We start from the raw sequence: 21,116 nt of genomic DNA on the forward strand, positions 1-21,116 counted from the left end.
GGGGCCGCAGCGGGGCGGGGCCGCAGCGGGGCGGGGCCGCAGCGGGGCGGGGGAAAAAGGCGGGGCTGGGTGGATTGACGCGCAAGGCACCCGGGGCCAGTGGCCCTCCTGGTCCAGGCGGTCTCGAGTGAGCCCAGTCATCTCGTGTCGACTGCTGCCCGGCCAGGAGCCACGCGCTCCGGGAATCACATGACGAGCTCTAACAGTAGGTCTCCAGGTTGGTGGCACGTTAGAATCACCAGGGACAGCTTTTACAAACTCCAGTGCCTACGCTGGACACCAAGGCATTGAAATCAGGCACCCTGCAAGTGGGGTCCACGCCCTAATATTCTAAAAAGCACCCCAGAGAATTCCATAAAGCCCTCCAGTTTGTGAGATTAAGGACAGGGACCTTGTCTTCGTAGAGTTTACAGCCTCTGTAAGGGCATTTACAAATTTAAACTAAGAAAAAGGGTTAATTCTCCCTGTTGGGGGAAAAAAAAAAAAAAAGGGAAAGTATCCCCGAGCTGGTGTGGCAGCTCCACAGTCATCAACTATGCAGATTCCTTCTGTCTTTTGGCGCCGCCATCCATAGCATCATGCATCTTGACTGTGATGCAAGATGACCCTGACAGTTCCTTCCTCAGATCTTGGTCTAAGGCAGCAGAAAAGAAGAGGCAAGGGTCAGAGGCTCACTTACCAGCTGAGCCACCACCTTTAAGGAGTTTTTTGGAAGCCACACCCAATGTGTCTCTCTGATTTCCACTGGTCATTCACATCTGCAAGGGAGACCGGAAGAAAAAAATCATTAATTTTTTTTTTATTTATTTAGACAGTTACATTGCATCCTCAACCATATAGGGGTTCGGTTTGTAAGGGAGAAGGAGAGCATAGATTCTGGGTAGGCAAATAGCAACCTTGGCCATTTCTACTTATTACTTTTAAAAATTTTTCTGGAAAATTTCAAACTTAAAAAGTTAAAATAGGATAATGAACCCCATGCTCAACCCATCACCCCAGCTTCAACCATTACTAACTTATCTCAAATCTTGTTTCATCTGTACCTCCTCTCCTCTCACCCTTTTCCTACTGGAATTTTTTTTTTCCCTACTGGAATATTTTGAAGCAAATTTCAAATATTGTATCTTTCTATCCAAAAACATTTACATATTTATCTTCTGAAGATAGAAACTCTTTAAAAATTACGTTAGCATTATCACACAAATATTTTAACAATTATTTCTGAATAACAAATACCCAGCCAATGTTCAGTTTCCCCTGATTATATCATTTTTTATTTTAAAAACTATTGGTTTGATTTAGAATCCAAATAACAGTTACACATTGTTACTTGGTTGATACATTTTTAAGGTTTCTTTTAATTTTGACATACCTACTTATCTAAAGCTAAAGTCCTTTAACAGGAACAAAGCCTTTCATTGTAGGACTAAATGTAAGGCTTCAAATGTAAATATCTAAGAAAAATAACACAGCAACACAAATTCACCCTGTAGCATCAGGGGCAAACATTTTCAGATTATTTCCCAGGAGAAAATAAACAGGAAGACCAAGAGCATAAAGACACTGAATACAAGAGGAGAAGGGGAAAATGTGAAAAAAATATATATACAAATGAGCACTTAGATTGCACTGCCTGGTTCATATTTCTTCCTAGGTCAGGATTATTTATCAGGATATCAAGTGCAATGACAGAAACTCAATCCAAACTGACTTAAGCAAGAAAAAAAAAAGACTTTATTTGGCTTATAAAACTGTAAAGTGTGCATGTGTATGTGTCTACAGTTACAGCTGGACCCAGGAACTCAAACATCCAATTAAAGAACCATCTCTGTCTCTCAGTTCTGCATTCCTCTGTGTTGAATCCATTCTCTCAGGGAGGCTTTCCCTATGGTGACCACTGGTACCTCTAGACTTATACTCTAATAGGTTAGCAGTTCTTGCTTTCTGAACAAGCCTAGCAAAAGCCCCAGGATTTCACCTCATTGTCCTAATTTGGGTCATCTGCCCAGTCTTAAACTAATCAGCATGTTAAGGGGGGTGGAATGGTCTGGTTGGCTAGACATTCAGGAGCTGGGAGTTAGGACAATTCTACCCAAAACACAGGGTCCGAGAGTAGGACAGAAGTAGTTTCTGAAACATTACTTTCTGGAGAAGGAGCACAAGTTGGGAAGGGTTGTTTTGAACAAAAGTTTGCTGGGGAAAAGCAAGAGTTCAGGGTGATGATGATTTCTCATTGGCTGGGTTGCAGAGATAGTTGATTTCTCCTAGGGGATACAATGTATATCTTTCTCTGCTGGGGCCTATAATTGATGATTCTTTCCTATTGGTGATTCTTCTGTTGGGGTCTATAATTGACAATTCTTCTTGTAATTGACATGGAATGGTAAGAATTCCCCTTCTAGCCTCCCTTTATTAATTTTTACAAGAGCAAGATCTAAGAAATCACTGGACTGGTCCTTGCAAGAAATATAAACAAGAATAAAAGCAATGTGAACTCCATTCTGCAGGGAAAAATAATAACAATAACATCAGGAAACTTTTATTGGATACTTAGTCTAATTCAGGCATTTTACACATATTAACCTGTTTAATCTTCGTAATAAACTTATGAATACTTACAACTGTGATCTGTACTTTACAGATGAGGAACTGGGGCTTATCATTAAGTAACTTATCCACATCAGTATCTCAGAACCTGTCCTCTTTCCCATGATGCTCTGCTGCCTCTCAGGTGCAAGGGGTCAGTCACTCGCTCCCATGTTTTATGCTTCTGAATCTAAAGACTTCCATCATTGTTTAATTCCTTCATGTCATGTATATTACCACATGAACAATTCTAGATTTTTTTATGAATTCTAAGTTTTTGATACCTGATTGTGACAAAATACTTTTATTTGTACTTTTCTTACTTTTGTCTTTTTCTTGCAGCTAGGGGTCAAGTTTAATTTCTGGATGTCGCTAACTCAGAATCAATAAAGGTCCCCATTGTAGCACAAAGATCAAAAATCTCTTTAAGCAATAGGACTCTGCCTTTCTGGGAAGCTCAGGAAATATTTAATCCTCTGGTTTTGACAGTGGATAGTGACAACAAGTTTGGGGACAGTTTCATAGCTGTCCTTTCAGAAGAGGGAAGGCCCATTGTAATAGATGGGGTGCATTCTGAGATGTGTCACTGATCGGGAATATGTCTGACCCTTTGGGGAGTAATAGCATTCAAGGCAGATTGTGTTTTTTACATTTCCTATTAAACTACCCTCCTTTAGCTTGTTTTTAGGAGCATTTTCCAACTGACAACATTAAAATCCAAGGCATATACTCATAATACAGTTCTCACAGGGACCATTTCTCAATTCTCATTATCTGTCATGGCAGCTGAGTTGAATCAACCCAGAAAATCCAACTCCTCACTTTTACAATGTTCATACCCTAAAATGATTTATACCTCTGGTGGCATTTTTTTGGTTTTGTTTGTTTGGTTGGTTGGTTGGTTGAGGTTTTTTTTTTTTTGAAACTAGAGAGAAGAGGAAAAAGAAAAAAGCTGCTTACAATTTTCCCCTAGTGTTCTTCCCTCATTTTACAGAGTCTTTATCCAGGGTGTACTTTTTTTAGTGTTATAGTTAAGAGGCCCAATTTCCAGGCCACCAGAGTGCCCTTAACAAAGTCTCAGAGGCATGTAGTATGATTAGAGGCAGGGAAGGAAAGTCACCAGCATGAAAACTACTCTCTGTCTCCCCCCACCCCCCAATGTCTACAATTCTACCCATTAGTGAGAGAGAGGAAGATGGAAAAAAAAATATCAGGAGACCTTTAGGTAGTCCCAGCTCAGTCATTAACTGGCTCTGTGAACTTGAGGAAGTAGATGACTTCTGAGATCATGTCCGGCTCAAAGCATTTGGATTTTTTCCTTCTGAAAAGTATTTCCCTTTTCCTGTGACCTGCTTTTTTTTATTTATTTATTTATTTATTTATTTATTTATTTATTTATTTTTAAGATTTTATTTATTTATTTGACAGAGAGGGACAGCGAGAGAGGGAACACAAGCAGGGGGAGCGGGAGAGGGAGAAGCAGGCTTTCCATGGAGCGGGGAGCCCGATGCGGGGCTCGATCCCAGGACCCTGGGCTCACGACCTGAGCTGAAGGCAGACGCTTAACGACTGAGCCACCCAGGTGCCCCTGACCTGCTTTTAAATATAAACATGACTGGGTGGAGAGTAATGGACTTTTAAGTTAAAAGGGGGGAATTAAGACTATCCCACAGATTTTTCTTTTCCTTCTTCTTAACAGACATCCCCCAAATAAGGTTTTTTAAGTCCTCTCCTCCCAAAAAATCACTAATAATCGGCAACAACCAGAGATAATGTAATGAACTTCAAACACTGATGTCAAGGAGGGAAGCAGAAGATTCTGGAGCACAGAGGAAAAGTAGAGGATGGCTTGGCTCCTAATCACACCACCACCCTGAAATCATATTGGAGAGCCCACATATCTATGAATTGAAGGAAATCTGAAGGTTACCAATTGAGGGATACCCTTTCTTTTCCCCCTATCCTTGGTCATTGCTCTCTCCCTGAGGCTAATTTCCCATTGGGAAATGACCCAAAGTTGAGAGTATTCCTCAAAGGGATGGACTACTACTTGAAATTGTGAAAAGCAGAACAATGGTTCAGTGCATTCAACAATGAAAATGAAAAAAAAGAGGGGGGAAGGCAAGGAAAGAAGAAACCATGCAAATATTGATAAAGAAAATGATCTACAGGGATACATATTTAAAAGAATAGGAAGAGGGATGCCTGGGTGGTGCAGCTGGTTAAGCATCTGACTTCTTGGTTTCGGCTCAGGTCGTGATCTCAGGGTCCTGGGATCGGCCCCAGATTGGGCAACATGGTTGGCCCGAAAGTCTGCTAAAGTTTCTCTCTCCCTCTCTCTCTGCCCCTCCCCCCACTCTCTCTCTTTCTCTCTCTCAAATAAATAAATCTTAAAAAAAAAAAAGGAATAGCAAGAAATTTTATATCTATATGAACTGTATGTATACTAATTAAAAATAAGACCCCATCAAGAAGAGAGTAAACAGAAACAAAAGGAACAGAACAGAGAACATTAGACTTAAAAATATAAATTAAAGGTCCAAGCAACACCATTACAAAATACATTGAATTACAAATAGCAAGGTATAGAAGAGACAGCATTGAAAATCAAGAGAAAAGCTTAAGATGAACATAGTATATGCAGTTGAAGAAAAAGAAATTAAAGAAACACAGAGAAGCCCACAGAAACAGAAGATAGAAATGGTCCAACATGAGGATAATTTGTGTCCTAAATGGAAAGTGCCCCCCAAATGGGCCGGAATATCTGTTTTTTTAAAGATTTTATTTATTTATTTGAAAAAGAGAGAGAGAGAGAGCAAGCACGAGCGGGGTGAGAGGCAGAGGGAGAAGGAGACTCCACCATGAGCAAGGAGCCCGATGCGGAGCTCCATCCCTGGACTCTGGGATCATGACCTGAGCCAAAGCAGATGCTTAATCACGTAATCGACTGAGCCACCTGGGCACCCCGGGCCAGAAGATTCAATAAAGGTGATTACCCAGGAAAAAAAAATTGAGCCTCTAGATGGAGATGCACGCTGCATTCCAGGAAAATGTATTAAGGGACACTTTACAGCTATAAATACCCAAGTTAAGTTATTCCACTTTAAGGATAAAGAATGAATAATTTAAGCATTCAGAGGAAAAGCAAATTGACTACAAGAAGGAAAAAATCGGGCTGGCTGGCCTCTCACAATGGCACAGTAACATTTCCCCCCATTTTTTATTTTGAAAAATTTCAAACATACATAAAAATGGAAAGAGTTGAACAACAAACACTCATATACCCTTCACTTAAATTCTTCAAATTTAAACATTTTGCAATTTTGTCCTTCCTATATAGCTATACATATATAGTGGTGGTTTTAAAACTCCACAAATATTATAGTGTATTGCAAATTCTAGGGAGACCACTAACTTTTTTTAAAAAGAAGTATAATTGTTTATCAATAAAAATGCTCAGCTAAACCCAGGGAAAGTAGGAAAAGAGGCCTCTAGCAACATATAGAACATACTTACGGGGCGCCTGGGTGGCTCAGTCGTTAAGCGTCTGCCTTCGGCTCAGGTCATGATCCCAGGGTCCTGGGATTGAGCCCCGCACCGGGCTCCCTGCTCTGCAGGGAGCCTGCTTCTCCCTCTCCCACTCCCCCTGCTTGTGTTCCCTCTCTCGCTGTGTCCCTCCGTCAAATAAATAAATAAAATCTTTAAAAAAAAAAAGTAAAGGTATGGAGAAAGGTACGCAATGATAACACTGATTAAAAAAAAACTACTTATATTCATTTTGGACAAAGTTGATTTCAGAACAAGGAAAATTATCAGGGATAAAAGGACACTACATAATAATAGAGGGGTCATTCTCCAAGAAGACACATGATCTTAAACATGTACGCACCTAACAACAGAGCATCAAAACATGTGAGGCAAAAACCGATAGAAATAAAAGAAAAATAGGCAAATCCACTTGGAGATTCCAACATCCCCCTGTCAATAACTAATAGATCAAGCAGGCAAAAAAAATCATAAAAATCAAAAATCAAAAAAAGATAAAGTTTAACTGAACAACCCTATCAATTTGATCTAATTGACATTTATGGAATATTCTGTCAAACAAAAGCAGAATATACATTCTTTTCAAGCTTGCATAGACCATTCACTGCGACAGACCACATTCTGGGCTATAAAGTACACCCTAACAAATTTGAAAGACTAGAAATAATACACAGTATGTTTTTTAGACTACAGTGGAATTAAACTCTTAAAAGTCGTATCTCCAAATAAAATCACATTGTTGGGTTAGGACTTCAACGTATGAATTTTAAAGGGACACAATTCACTATATCATATAAACACACACTTTCTACTATGACAGGCTAAGCTTTTATGTCTCTGGCTTCTAGAGTCTAGCATTTTAACAGGACAGAATGTGTATATGTAATAAAAGAATAAGGTGAGAAGTCCAGCTGCCTCTGAAGGGAAGGGACAAGGGCACAAATGAAAGAACTTAATATTTTTTCAATAAGAAGAAGAAGGAAATCTTTCTAGCTCACATATTCTAGAGGATGGCTACTGCATTGGGGCTATAAAGTGTCCAACCCACACAGTAACAAAGTAGGACTAACCCCTTGCATCCTGACAGGCTGCAGCTAAGCTGACCTCAGCTGACTGGAGATTGGAGCACTGGTTTCTACTAATAGAGGGGGAAGAAGAGATGTATGAATAGAGCAGCTCTATAGTAAAACATCTCTCCAGCTTTTCACAGAGGTTGTATGTTAGTGTTTTCTGCCATCTGCTTAGTTCACACAAAGGAAAGAGTGAACACACTATATTATTCAATGTCTTGGCAAAAATAGGATGGAAAAAAAAACTGGATAATTTGAGGAGAATTTAATAAACAGGGACTACTTAAAATATGTGGCAGAGTTCTCAGAAGGTAACATTTGATGGTGCGGCTCCCTGGGGTTTATAAGTTAGGGAACATTAATTATCCCTAAGCATGAAGACTGACAGTCCCATGAGTTTGGGGAGGCAGCTCTATGGAAGGGGCCACTTGGCAGGAGCCGTGGTCTCTGGTTAGGTTCCAAGCACCCCTGTCAGGAACTCAGCGGGAAGGAAGCTAGGAGAATAAGTATCTGCCTGTATTCTCCTCCCACCTATGGATCTTCTGCAGATAACCCCGACTTCCACTGGCTGGAGCCATCCTGAGGCCAGGAGGCAAAGGAAATTCTGAAGCAGTCCGTATATGTCAGACCCCCTCAGTCCAGGGCTGGGTGGAAATCATGGAGAGTGGATCTCAAGAGGAAGACAACCAACACATACACTTGGATTATGGCATTCACATACTGACATACTTTGTGAATTAGGTAAAATATTTTTTTGAGAACAGGCATCAATATTTTATATATAAATATTTGAGATCAGGTATTAAGATTACAAAACTCTTTTATTTGACAGGACTTTTCCCAAAGCATTTTAAACACTTAAAGTATTGTTATATTGGCATTTATAAACTGGGCAGTTTCCAATTCTTGAGGCAGAGAGGAGCAATGCTTGCCAGATTTTCCAGAATCAATTAATTGCAGAAATACCTGCCCATCAGATCTCTAATAATGGGTCAGAGGAAAGCTAGAAAAGACCATTTGTGTACCATTTATATCAATGTGTTCATTTTGCTGAATATGTTCTAATCTTCTAGAACCAAGGTGTTTTTCTTGCTTACCTTCTTTAAGTTCTTCTCCTTAAGGAAAACTTAGCAATAAAATGAAAACTCAATTAGAATTTCATTTTTTTAAAAGATTTTATTTATTCATTTATTTGAGAGAGTGAGAGAGAGAGAGAGCACATGAGAGGGGGGAAGGTCAGAGGGAGAAGCAGACTCCCCGCCGAGCAGGGAGCCTGATGCGGGACTCGATCCCGGGACTCCAGGATCATGACCTGAGCCGAAGGCAGTCGCCCAACCGACTGAGCCACCCAGGCGCCCTAGAATTTCATTTTATTAGCTGTCATTATGATGTCCAAATCTATATGATGAGGTGATTTCCATGTTTTAGAAAATCTCTATCTGCCTACATATGACCCAGCAAACAGGATATGTTTATTAATCTTGTGTAAGCTTTCTATAAAGCTAAATTAATAATAATTTATGTATTTCAAAGATGCTTATAAGATTTTAGAGCTTTACATCGAAGATTTTTCGGACCTCTGGATTTACTTCCAGACCTCCAAATAAACTTCCCAGATAACCTAGGAAATGGCTGAATTACACCAGAAATCTCTCACATGATGTTAAATTACTCTTATAGCAGAGGGGACAAACCCAAGCCCAGTAGATTTACCTTCCCAGTTGCTATTGATGTTTGAGAGAAACTGAGGCCGCCCAGAAGGAGTGTGAGCTGCAGATGAACTCCGCAGAGCCTAGCCACCCTCATAGGGAGCAGCACAATCAGGCCAGCTCAGATGTGCCCACACCACAGCAGCGCCTAAAGGGGCAAAGCGCATCCTGACCCTGTCCACAGCTTAGCGATTACACATACATTCTGCAGTTGAGTCGTTCAGCTCTTCCCCCCTCACACCCCAGTGAAGCTGCTCCCAGGACCTTCATTGGTTCAAGTCCCCCCTCTGCCTTTTCTCTTATACCCAGCATGGGTCCGTATACCCCGCTGCCAGACCATGTACTTCCCCTTAATGCCTGCGCCCAGCTGTTCGCCTCCCCTCCCCACCCCACCCAAAGCGTTTCCACACCATCCGTCCCGTTGTGGGTCAGGTCAACAATCCCCACCCTCCATCATGCTCCACGGGTCTTACCCCGCTCTTGGTCATGCCCCTTCCATTCTAGCCTGACTCACTGCCACCCATGGCACTTATGAAATAGTAATGGCAGGCTTCTTTGTATCGCTCTCCTCATGCTTGCTGTTTAGCAAGATAGAATTGTGATTCAGCTGATAGGAAGCCAAATCAGGGTTGAATTGTGCACTGCCACCCCCCCCCCCCCAGTCATATGTTGAAGTCAAACCTCCACTACCTCAGAATGTGACCTTATTTGGAGATAGGGCCTTTAAAGGAGTAATCAAGTTAAGCTGAGGTCATTACCTGGGCACTAATCCAATATGGCTGGTGTCTTTATTAAAAGGGGATATTTGGACACAGAGACACATATGAAGGGAAGATAAAGCGAAAAGGCACAGGGAGAAAGAACATGGCCATCCACAAGCCAAAGAGAGAGAAGCATGGAACAGATCCTTCCCTCACACCCCTCAGAAGGTACCAATGGGGCCAATACCTTGATCTTGGACTTCCAGCCTCCAGAACTGTGAGACAACAAATTTCCATTGGTCAAGCTACCCAGTGTGTAGCACTCTGTTCCATCAGCCTTAGCAAACCAATGTAAGATGTCACCATAAGAAACTGCTACACCATGCCCCGGATATACTGATTAACTACGACTAAACCGGGCTCTTCCTGGTGATATTGATTTTTTAAAGCCATAAGCTCTAAAGTAAAGCTTGTTTTGTTCCATATATTCTTTTTTAAGAAACAGTAAGAGTGTCCATCTAATTTTTTTTTAAAAGATTTTATGTATTTATTCGACAGAGAGAGAGACAGCGAGAGAGGGAACACAAGCAGGGGGAGTGGGAGAGGGAGAAGCAGGCTTCCGCTGAGCAGAGAGCCTGATGCGGGGCTCGATCCCAGGACCCTGGGATCATGACCTGAGCTGAAGGCAGCCGCCTAACCGACTGAGCCACCCAGGCGCTCCGTCCATCTAATTTTTATGTCATTCCTTAAGAGTTAAGCTTGGAGGTGGAGGAGTTTTGTTCCTTGATGATGCCCAAAGGATGAGATATTACCATAAAATAGAATACTTGATCTGTGTTTGGTATCAACAAGTCTTCAACCAAATCAAAGTTTTACCCAGAACAATGTACATTTGTTGTCTTCTTCAAAGTTGGTAAAACTAATTTTTGCTTTATTGAAATGCTGGTTGGAAGGCACCTTTGCCATGCGGCCACGAGATGGCAGGGCAGCACCATTCTTCTTGAGGCCACAAGCTGAACAAAATGCAAATTCAGGATACCTGCTGGAAAAGTTTATGAAGATAAACTTCACTATCTTCCTTTCCAGCATTAGCTTTTCTTTTATGAAAGTAGCGCATGTTTTTTTTTTTTTTTTTAAGATTTTATTTATTTATTTGAGAGAGAGAATGAGATAGAGAGCATGAGAGGGGGGAGGGTCAGAGGGAGAAGCAGACTCCCCCCTGAGCAGGGAGCCCGATGCGGGCCTCGATCCCGGGACTCCAGGATCATGACCTGAGCCGAAGGCAGTCGCTTAACCAACTGAGCCACCCAGGCGCCCCATAAAGTAGCGCATGTTTTTAACTGCAAATCAAAACAACACAGAAAAGTATAGAGAATAACATCAAAACTCTCATTATTCCACCTGTCAGAAGCAAACACACTGGAGGTCCTGCTCCTGATATAAAATGGCTGAAGTGTGGACCATTCCCAGCATTCTCTATAAACACCCCTGCCCAAGGTTCCCTCCCCTCTCATTGACTATGAATTTCACTCAAACTTAACAGAATCCCGACTCCAATCTAACCCTAACGCCAACACACAATTTCCTTTTGGTTATTTTTAGAGATTTGTTAGCACTCTGGGTGAACACCACTGTGTTCACAGTGCTCACCATAAATACCTAATCTTATTACAGCTGCAGCATCAGGTACTAATCTTGGTAAGATTGATAAACTCTGCCATTTTTAATTCTAGGTAAAACACTGACCTGAAGAGACATCACAGAGAAATCAGACTGTTTAAAGAAATAAAACATATGTCACTTTAGGTGGTCAGACATAGGAGGTTTACTTATTTTGGGGTTAAATTGTAAATCTCTGGTTTTTATTTTATTTATTTATTTATTTTTAAAGATTTTATTTCTTTGACAGAGAGAAACACAGCAAAAAAGGGAACACAAGCAGGGGTAGTGGGAGAGGGAGAAGCAGGCTTCCCGCCAAGCAGAGAGCCTGATGCGGGGCTCGATCCCAGGACCCTGGGATCATGACCCGAGCCGAAGGCAGACACTTAACGACTGAGCCACCCAGGCGCCCCAATCTCTGTTTTTTAAATTAAAATACAGTAACACTGACTTTTTACAGGTTTAGCACATGTATAGATTTGTGTAAATTCCATGACAATCAGGATCCAGAGAAGTTCAATCACCCCAAAACAACTCCTCTGTCCCTCTGTCATCACACCCTAATGGCCTCTAAAATCTATAAATTCTCATGTGGCTTCGTCAGTTACCAGTTCTAACTCCCAGGGGACCCAGTCCCTTGGTGCATAACTTCTGCCTCCTCACCACTGCCCTACCTAATTCAACCCAAATCTAGGTATGAACCCTGAATCTTTCACCAAGTTTTTATTTTGATTTGCAAATTATAATAATGTAAGTAAATGTATTTAATCTTCAATATGATAGAAAGAGCCTCAGATTAAAAACAACCCACAATCCAACTATACACAGTTTGAGACACAACCAAACTAAACAGGCCCAAATCTATAAAAAGAAAAAGGACAGGCTGAATGTGGATGGCATTATCCTTTCAATCTCACCTCCACAATAAATCTAACCCCTTCAAGCCCATAAGCTGTTCTGAATTTAGATTTCAAAGATACTATAGATCTATGTAGGGACAGACATCTTCAGAATTCCAGGGGCAAACGCGGAAATGCCGAGCCTCTTTTCCTCCTCCCACCTACTCTCAGGGAAGAAGGCAGTAATCCTCCCCTTCAAGACCAATCTCCTACCCTATGTTGACTGTGTAATTAACATCCTCTCCCATAGGATTTATTTTTAAATAAATCTTCCAGCTCTGATCAATTAATCTGCCAATCAGTAAATCATTCAGTACAACTAAATGTCCCTGGCTTTAATCCTTTTGCCTTTAGCAAAAGGATTTTTTTTTTTCACCAACATTTTTTTTTTTTTTTGGTATCTGCTTAAGATTCTCAATAAAGCCTCTTGGTGAATTTCCTAGCAACATTACCTGCAGCTGGTATGTCTCTCAGTGGCAACAGAGCAGTGCAATACAGCATCTGTTATACCTGGACATTCCATTGCTAAACTATCTCACCACCAGAACGGAATGTCTGGATTATCTGGCCCATTAGCCATCCTGGTCCTGCCCTTTCACCTGGACTGCCCCACATACGTTCAGGACAGATTTGGAATCCACAACATCCTCTTATGAACCATCATAGTCAGATTTGTTATTGCTTAGAAAAGTAGGGTCAGAATTAGAGTTCAGCTGTCAGGAGGGGAACCAGATCAGGAATGGTTTGAGACATATGGTCAGGGGTGACTGTGGCAGGACTCAACGCTTCCCTGACAAAAGTGCCTTCGTGGCTGTCACCTTCAAAGGAAAGCCCCGGTTCCTTGGCATGACATACAACTCTACTGTTGACCTGGCTCCTGCCTACCTCATTAGCCTCAGCAACCACCCCTCTTGCCCAGCAGTTGGTACCACAGGAACAGCCCTGGTGGTTGCCACCTTGTGCCTCCCAACCCCGCCTTGCCAGTACGTACATGCTGTTTGATACCTCTACGTCTTTGTTCATGATGTTCTTCTGTCCAGATTATTTTTCAGCCCACGAACGCTTTTCGTCCTCCGAATAATTCCGGATCATCTTTCAAAATTTAGCTCAATAAATGCCTCTGCGGGTAATCTTCCTTGATCTCCCTTGAGAGCGAGTCAAATTTTTCTGAACTTTGCATTCCTCTATTATTGATGGTACTTTAAAAAATTATTGAAATTGTTTGATTTTATATCGTCTTTCCAACTACATCGTGAGTTTCTCACGGGAAAGGATGCTGTGGTATTCGTCATAATGGATTTCCCCAGAGTCTCCAGCTTTCCCTCCGAACCCGAGAGCGAAGGAGCAAGGGAGACTGGGGGCGTGGCCAATGATGAGGCCAGGACTGCGCAGACTCAGTAATTTGACTCCATGGGAAGTTGTGGGTCTTCGGTTCCCATGGTGACAGAGCCCACTTCCGGTCTCTTACCTCATTCCTACCAGATCCTGAGATTTCTCCGGCTTTCCCCGCCCCCAGGCTAGCCCAGCCCAACTGGACCGCAGTCAGGTCTCCTGTTAAGAGGGGAGCATGCTCTGGTATAGCAAGGGGATTTGACGAATGAGTTCACCACTTAACCCAACAGCAGGAAATATCCCTCACGAGGCAGCTTTAGTATATAAATTATGTCTAGAAAATCATCATTTGGGATCTTGAAGGCCCTTCAGTCTCCACGACACCGACACCCGGGAGGGCTGTCGCCTTGTGATGGGGTGTGTATGTCCCAAGGAGGACACAGGGTTGGGAAACAGAGATCTAGGCGCAGAGCTGGCCGTTAACCAGCTTGAGATATGGAACTAGTTATGCATCTCGTGGTGCGTGGCCTGTGGATTCTGATGGAGCTGTGGGAGTCATGCCTTTGTTTCTGTCTTCTCTCAGTCTTCTAACCACTGTTTTATGTGAGCAGTTCAACTCTACTAGCTGCCTGGCTGAACTGACCCTCAGACCTGGAAATTGGAGGAAGGATGGAGGACTGGAAGGACTGTGGTTGTGTAGGAGACCAAGGGAATGCTGCTCACCCTAGAATATTGCTAGGTTCTGCATTCCACTGTAGACTGTTGTTATAAGCACCCTAATTCCTTTGTTTCTGCCTAGCCAGTACAATACTCCAGACACTACTCCATTCACGCTTCTGCAATCGCAGAGATATTGGTTTAGCCCTGCACTGTGTACAGCTCGATGGAAGATCCAGGTGGTCACAATTATTCCATGCATTACTGGTGGGAATGTAAAATGATGCAGCCACTTTGGAGAACAGCCTTGAAGTTCATCAGATGATTAAATATAGAGTTACTGGGGCGCCTGGGTGGCTCAGTCATTAAGCGTCTGCCTTTGGTCCAGGTCATGATCCCAGGGTCCTGGGATCCAGCCCCACATCGGGCTCCCTGCTTGGTGGGAAGCCTGCTTCTCCCTCTCCCTCTCCCCCTGCTTGTGTTCCCTCTCTCGCTATGTCTCTCTCTGTCACATAAATAAATAAAATCTTTAAAAAAAAATAAATATTGGGTTACCATATGATCCAGCAATTCCATTCCCAGGTAGTAATTCCCAGTAGTAATGAAAACACATGTCCATGCAAAAACTTGTCCACAAATGTTCATAGCAGCAATAATTGCCAAAAAGTGGAAACATCCCAAATGTCCATCAACAAATGAATAGATGAAATGTATTATATCCAAACACTGGAATATTATTTGGCCATAAAAAGGAATGAAATACTGATATATGCAACCACATGAATGAATCTTGAAATTATGCTAAGAAACCAGTCACAAAATACTACATATTGTATGATTCCATCAATATGAAGTGTCCAGTCTAATCAAATTTATAGAAACAAAAAGTAGATTTTGATTGCCTATGGCTGGAGAAGTTGGGGGGAAGTGAGGAGTGTCTGCTAATGGGTTCAGAGTTTCTTTTTTTAGGTGATGCAAAAGTCCTAAATTGATTGTGGTAATCTTTGCACAGTTCTGTGAATATACTAAAAACCATTGAATTGTACATTTTTTAAAAGATTGCATTCATTTGAGAGAAAGGGAGAGAGAATGAGCAGGGGGGAGGGGCAGAGAGAGAGATAGAGAGAGAAGCAGACTCCCGGCTGAGCAGGGAGCCTGAGGCGGGGCTCGATCCCAGGACCCTGAGATCATGACCTGAGCCGAAGGCAGACACTTGACCAACTGAGCCACCCGGGCACCCCAAAATTTCCTTTTATAAGACATTTTGGAAAAGGCAAAATTACAGGAGCAGAAAACAGATCAGTGGTTTCCAGGTGGGGAGGATGTGGGAAGAGGTTGACTACAATGGGGTGACACAAGGGAACTTTCTGGGAGGTGATGAGAGAGCTCTGTATCTTGATTCATAACCTGCAGCTGTGCTTTTGTTAAAATTCATGGAATTGTAGAGTAAAAGGAATGAATTTTATTGTACGTAAACTAAAATAAATAGAGCTAAAAATACATTTCGTTTTGATGTTGGGATAGTGTTCCCCTCTTGGAAACAAAGGGCAGCAGTTTTAGAGACACAACAAGGATTTTCAGTGTTACTTTCAATGTGAGTACAGCTCATATACTGATCAGGGAGGGCGGGTAAAGAGCTAGGCAAACGAAATGTGAGTTGGGGTCAAGTTGAGAAGGGCTTGTCTGCCGTCTCAGAAAGTCAGTAAAGGAGAACCTGGGACATCTGTGGGACCAAGATGTGGTCTTGTAAGGCCTGGATGCAGCAACCAGAGAGGTGACGCTATCACTGCAGAGATGAGGATGCTGACATTTTCAGACATAATTGAGAGTGAATGAACCAAAAGGATAAAATCACAAGAAAGACAAATGGCATGTTTTAAAAATTCAATTTATTAAGAAGAGGAAAACATTACAGGGCCCTTTTTTCATCTCTAAGACAAGAAGGAAAGATTAAGTTGCAACTGTCTTCCTAGCAAGAACCACCTACATTGTTCCCACTGCCAGAGAGAGGGACATATTAAAGCCAGCTAGCAAAGAGTCTGCAGGATCTCAGAATGTAATTAGTGACTAGATCTGGTTTTTGGTAATACGCATGCTGGTGGATGTTTTGCTCAGCAATTGGGTAAAGCTTTTCACGTCTGCAGTTCTTATTTGTATTGTTTTTACACAATCCATGCAAGTTTTAGCTGGCTCTTCTTGTGTTGCTCACTCTGACAAATTGTATAATTCTTGACATGTTCCAAACACCCTAAAAGGACGAGTCTGGCCCAGAGATTCTTCCTGATGGATTGAGGCAGCTGCTTGTACAGTGCTGAGATTAAGATCAGTACCTTGTGGGGCGCCTGGGTGGCTCAGTCAGTTAAGTGTCTGCCTTCGGCTCAGGTCATGATTCCAGGATCCTGGGATCCATCCCCGCATCGGGCTCCCTGCTCAGCGGGAAGCCTGCTTCTCCCTCTCCCTCTCCCCCTGCTTGTGTTCCCTCTCTCGCTGTGTCTCTCTCTGTCAAAGAAATAAATAAAATCTTAAAAAAAAAAGATCAGTACCTCATTAAGGAAGAGTTGTAAGTACAGTCGACCCTTGAGTAACACAGTGACTAGCAGCACCAATCCTTATGTGAAGTTGAAAATCCACATATCATTTTTGATTCCCCCAAAACTTAACTCCTAATAGCCTGCTCTTGGCCAACATCCTTATGGATAACATAAACAGTTGGTTAACATATATTCTGTATGTTATATGTATTATATATGGTATTCTTACAACAAAGGAAGCTAGAGAAAAGAAAATGTTCTTAAGAAAATCATAAGGAAAAGAAAATACATTTACAGTTCTATACTGTATTTATTTTAAAAAATCATGTTTAGGGGCACCTGGGTGGCTCAGTTGGTCAAGTGTCTGCCTTTGGCTCAGGTCATGAATTCAGGGTCCTGGGATTGAGCCCCACATCGGGCTCCCTGCTCAGCAGGAAGCCTGCTTCTCCCTCTCCCTCTGCTGTTCCTCCTGCTTGTTCTCTCTCTCTGTCTGTGTCAAATAAATCTTAAAAAAAAAAAAATCATGTTTAAGTGGGCTGATGCAGTTCAAATCCCTATTGTTCAAGGCTCAACTTGTAATCTTAGAATACTACAGCAATAAGAGGCTTGGTGACGCCCTCCCTGGAGGCAGGAAGGACAGGTGTCCCCTGTATGAAGCCAAAGAACAGTGGGGAGCCTGCCAAAGCTCTTGTCTTCACTTGTTAAGACCTTGGAGCCTCGAAATCCAGTAGTGGCCCAAAAGACGCCCCCCAAGGATCTGGAGAGAGCAGTGGAGAATAATGCCTTCCAGGTGAGGGCCCTGGTGCACTCCCAGGAGGACTCAGCCAGTGCAACCTCTCCTGTGAGCCACCCTGCACTATATCGGGCACCCAGCAGCATATATGGCCTGACCTCTGTGCTTTGGCTCAGGAGATCTGGCTGGAAGGCCACTGCAGGGTGGTCTCTAGCCACTGATCCTGGGGATTCCCTCCAGTGGCCTGGAGCCTGAGGATGCACGGGAAACCCAGAAGCCTCTAAGGATGCATGCTTCCAGCTGTTGACCTGGTCCACAAGTAGGGAGACCCAGAGGCCACCTCCAACAGCTCCTGCAAAACATCTGACCCAGATGTAGTCCTCTGCAATTTCACAGAGTTGACCCAGGAGCAGTTGACTGTATCCAAGGATGGATCAAGAGTCAGGCACCAGAAGGAACAGAAGGACAACCAAGTGTATGACATTTACTACATGGAGGTGGCCACTCCAGGATGGGTCAAGGACTTCCTCTGTGCAGTCCTACAGCCAGGAGTGATGGCTAGCAACCAGAGGACAGTTATGAAGATGAAAATGATGAGAACAGTGAGAATAACTGGCACAATGAGGGCCCAGAGGAGGTGAACGGTGCCGGATATGAAGATTCCAGAGGCTCTGAAGAATAGGACAGCCTCAGAGAAAAGGAATGAGGCAATGGCAGACCAGAGATGTGGAGCAAATCCCCTTTGGGGGTGCAGAAGGAGTTTGGCTATGCCAACCCCTCTAAGCTGGATTCAGACCGATGATCCTGTGATATCTGTGCGGTTCTGCCACTGGTCCTTGAGGGCTCTGTGAATGCACTGTCAGCTGCCCGGGTAACATTTTCTTGGGCTTCCTAGCTTAACACATGGAAGGAAAATGCATGTCCACCATCACCATCCTACCAGTCAAAACTTTGCCTAAGAAGTATGTCTTTTCCAGTAACAGTAGGGTTCTTTTGCCTCAATCAAAAGTGATTCTATAGTTCATAATTTTTTTTAAAAAGCCATGAAAATGAAGCTCATTAGCCAGGCATTTTCCCATTCTCTTCCTGTGCCAAAGCCAGTAAGCAGAGAGGCTCCTATTTCCTCAACCATAGATTTCCCATACCACCAGGGCACCTGCCTCCAGTAAAAGCCTGTTTCTTCTAATAGAGGGAACTAGAAGGGCTACAGTGGGTCCCTTATAGCAGCACAGACTGGATAGTAATAGCACAGACTGGATAGTAATAGCCACTAGGGAAGGAAATAAAATCTCCCTGAGCTCTGAGAGGTTCTAGTCAACAGCTGTCTCTACCTCCCTGCTTCCTGACTTTGATAATGGTTGTAAATATTGTTGTCTTCCTTTGGCCGTGGTGCCAGGAAACAGGGAATGTATGAATGTGATACTCTGTGCTTAGTAAAAGCTAACTTTAAATATGAAAAAGAAACACCAGAGCAGTAGGAGAAAAGTCAGTGACCTCCCTCTTCTCCCATTTTTGTTTAAAGGAAAACATTTATTCAACTGAAAACGTAAGCTTCATATTTGTCACATTTTCTTGTAGTAGTACAAAGATTTCTCAAAATCTTTTATATAGTGAGCAAATATAAACACATATATTATAAATTCATATAGGATTACATCAAATAGTACGTTTAAGAACAGACAATACATTTTACAGATACTTTCGTGTTTTGAAATGCAAACAAAAACACTGTCCGTATTAAGATAAAACACCAAAAACTATTCCAAACTACTTCAAAGAAATTACCCAAGAATGGTCTTTTTTTTTTAATTCTTTGTTTTCTTTTCACAGAATTCCCTGCTATGCTTGAGATCGAAAGAATATTAGGACAATTACAGTTTTTAAAACAGCACAAAATAAAGACATAACATGGCAGCCTGCCATAAACATTCTGAAAACTGCAAACGTTTGTTTTATTTTCCTCTGTTCATATATGTCCTGCCAAAGTGAGCACTTGTTTTATCTTCCTAAATCAGCAGAAGAAAGAGTAAGTCAGGAGACACAGCAGGGAGACAAAGTCATACCACAGTGCTAGAAAAAAACAAGGTGGCTAGTGGTGACAATAATTTGAATTCAGTTGTGGTGTGAAAGGTGATGCCCGATGCCCGGGAGAGAAAAGCAGTTAGCACACATGGCTTCCAGCTGGTCTTCCTCTGTGTGAAGGGTTTCCCCTTCTTGTCCTAGTACTCAAGGTCCACAGTTGGTAGGGAGGACAGAGGAAACATCCTTAGGTTCCCCGCCTCCAAAAAGCCAGGTGACACTGATCCCCAAAGGGCTGCAGATCGTTGTGTCACCATCCCTTGAGGCCCATGCTCAAGGCTTCCCGGCTCTCAAGAGGTCAATCAACCCTGTTCCCATCCAGAGGTCTCCTTATGCCACCTGTCCCCAGACCTGAGCTAGCTGGGCCAGGTCTCTGTGATCTTCTCACCCCATAGGAGCAAAGGGTTGAGTCCCTGAGGAGGTTAAAAGTGGTTTGGCCATGGGCTCCCATCTTATGCCACCATCCTATGACATCGTTCAATTAGCATTTGTTAAGTGGGACACAGGGTGCTGGATGGTGAGCCCTACCCTCCCTACCCCCATTTCAACAATAGGCCTCAAGAGAAATTGAAATAGAGAATTTTATTACTCACAGTTCCTAAGGGAAGTACTCTGCAGTCCTCCAGGGGTGGGGAGAGATCAAGGCAGAGTGCAGATCGGGAGTCAGGACCTGGGGCACATGCCTTTAATTAGGGTCCCTGGGTGGAGTGCTTTGGGGTTCCCAGGTGAATTGATCAATTCAAACTGAAGAGTAGGATTTGGGTAATCCCACAAGGTCTTATCTAAGTAGTACCTAAGGCATATAGGCTTGGGGAGGCAGGGGAGATTGTTGATCACAAGGGCTGTTGGGGAAGTCATTATCAGGAGTTTACATTTGCATGTGACTGTGGCTGATATCTAGGGCATGTGCTTGCGTGGGGGGCCAGTGTCCATTTGAGGCCCCTGCAAGCCACTTGGCCAAACAAAATGGATGCGGGAATAGCAATACCATGGAGTAGCTTAGCTAAACTCTCCATAAGTTGACACGGGTTTCCTGGGGAGGGTGAAAGCCGGCCGATAGCCTGCTACAGACCATGGCCCAGGAAGGCGCACAGCCCCCACCGGGCCCCTGAGTCTGCTGAGAGCCACCCCGGCTGTGAGCAGCATCTGCAGGAGTCTCCCTGTGATAGTGCCCAGCCTCAGGGACAGCCTGGGTTTCCTGTCGCTGAGCTGAGGCCCCTCCTGCTCTGGTGCACCTGACCACCTGAGGATGCGGGATTTTTATTATGGAAACCTAACCTTGCAGAAGCAGGTTCAGAGGTTGGACAAACCCACTCAAAGGTTGGATGGACCCCACGCAGGACTCGATTTTGGGTGGGCTCCTTTATGGGATGGGAGCTGTTGGAGTGCCTAGGGTCTCTGGTTGGGGCCCCTCCCGCCGATGCCACAGTGGAAGCACCCACTGGTTGCAGAGGGGACCAGACAAGGGGCAGGGCTGCAGCTGCTGTGGGACTGGTAGTGGAGGGGAGGGTGGGCACCGGGGACGTCACCATCACCTCCACACTCTCCCGCCTGCTCCGAGAGGGCACTTTTGCCCGCTCACCCCCATTTTCAGCTGGTACCATAAATAGCAAA

The 21,116-nt window shown here is 43.3% G+C and overlaps 1 protein-coding gene across 1 annotated transcript in view; it reads right to left on the reverse strand.

Annotated features, from left to right (window-relative positions):
* The window catches only part of SKA1 (spindle and kinetochore associated complex subunit 1), a 27,176-nt gene extending 13,638 nt beyond the window's left edge, over positions 1–13,538 (reverse strand). The window contains 2 exon segments of the mRNA XM_034995891.1: positions 680–758; positions 13,162–13,538. The gene's annotated coding sequence lies outside the window, so the exon portion shown is untranslated.
* Between the last annotated feature and the right edge of the window lie 7,578 nt (positions 13,539–21,116).

This window comes from Mirounga leonina, unplaced genomic scaffold, assembly GCF_011800145.1.
Source record: "Mirounga leonina isolate KUSES-001 unplaced genomic scaffold, KU_Mleo_1.0 Mir_93, whole genome shotgun sequence".
In the NCBI taxonomy this organism is placed as follows: Eukaryota; Metazoa; Chordata; class Mammalia; order Carnivora; family Phocidae; genus Mirounga; species Mirounga leonina.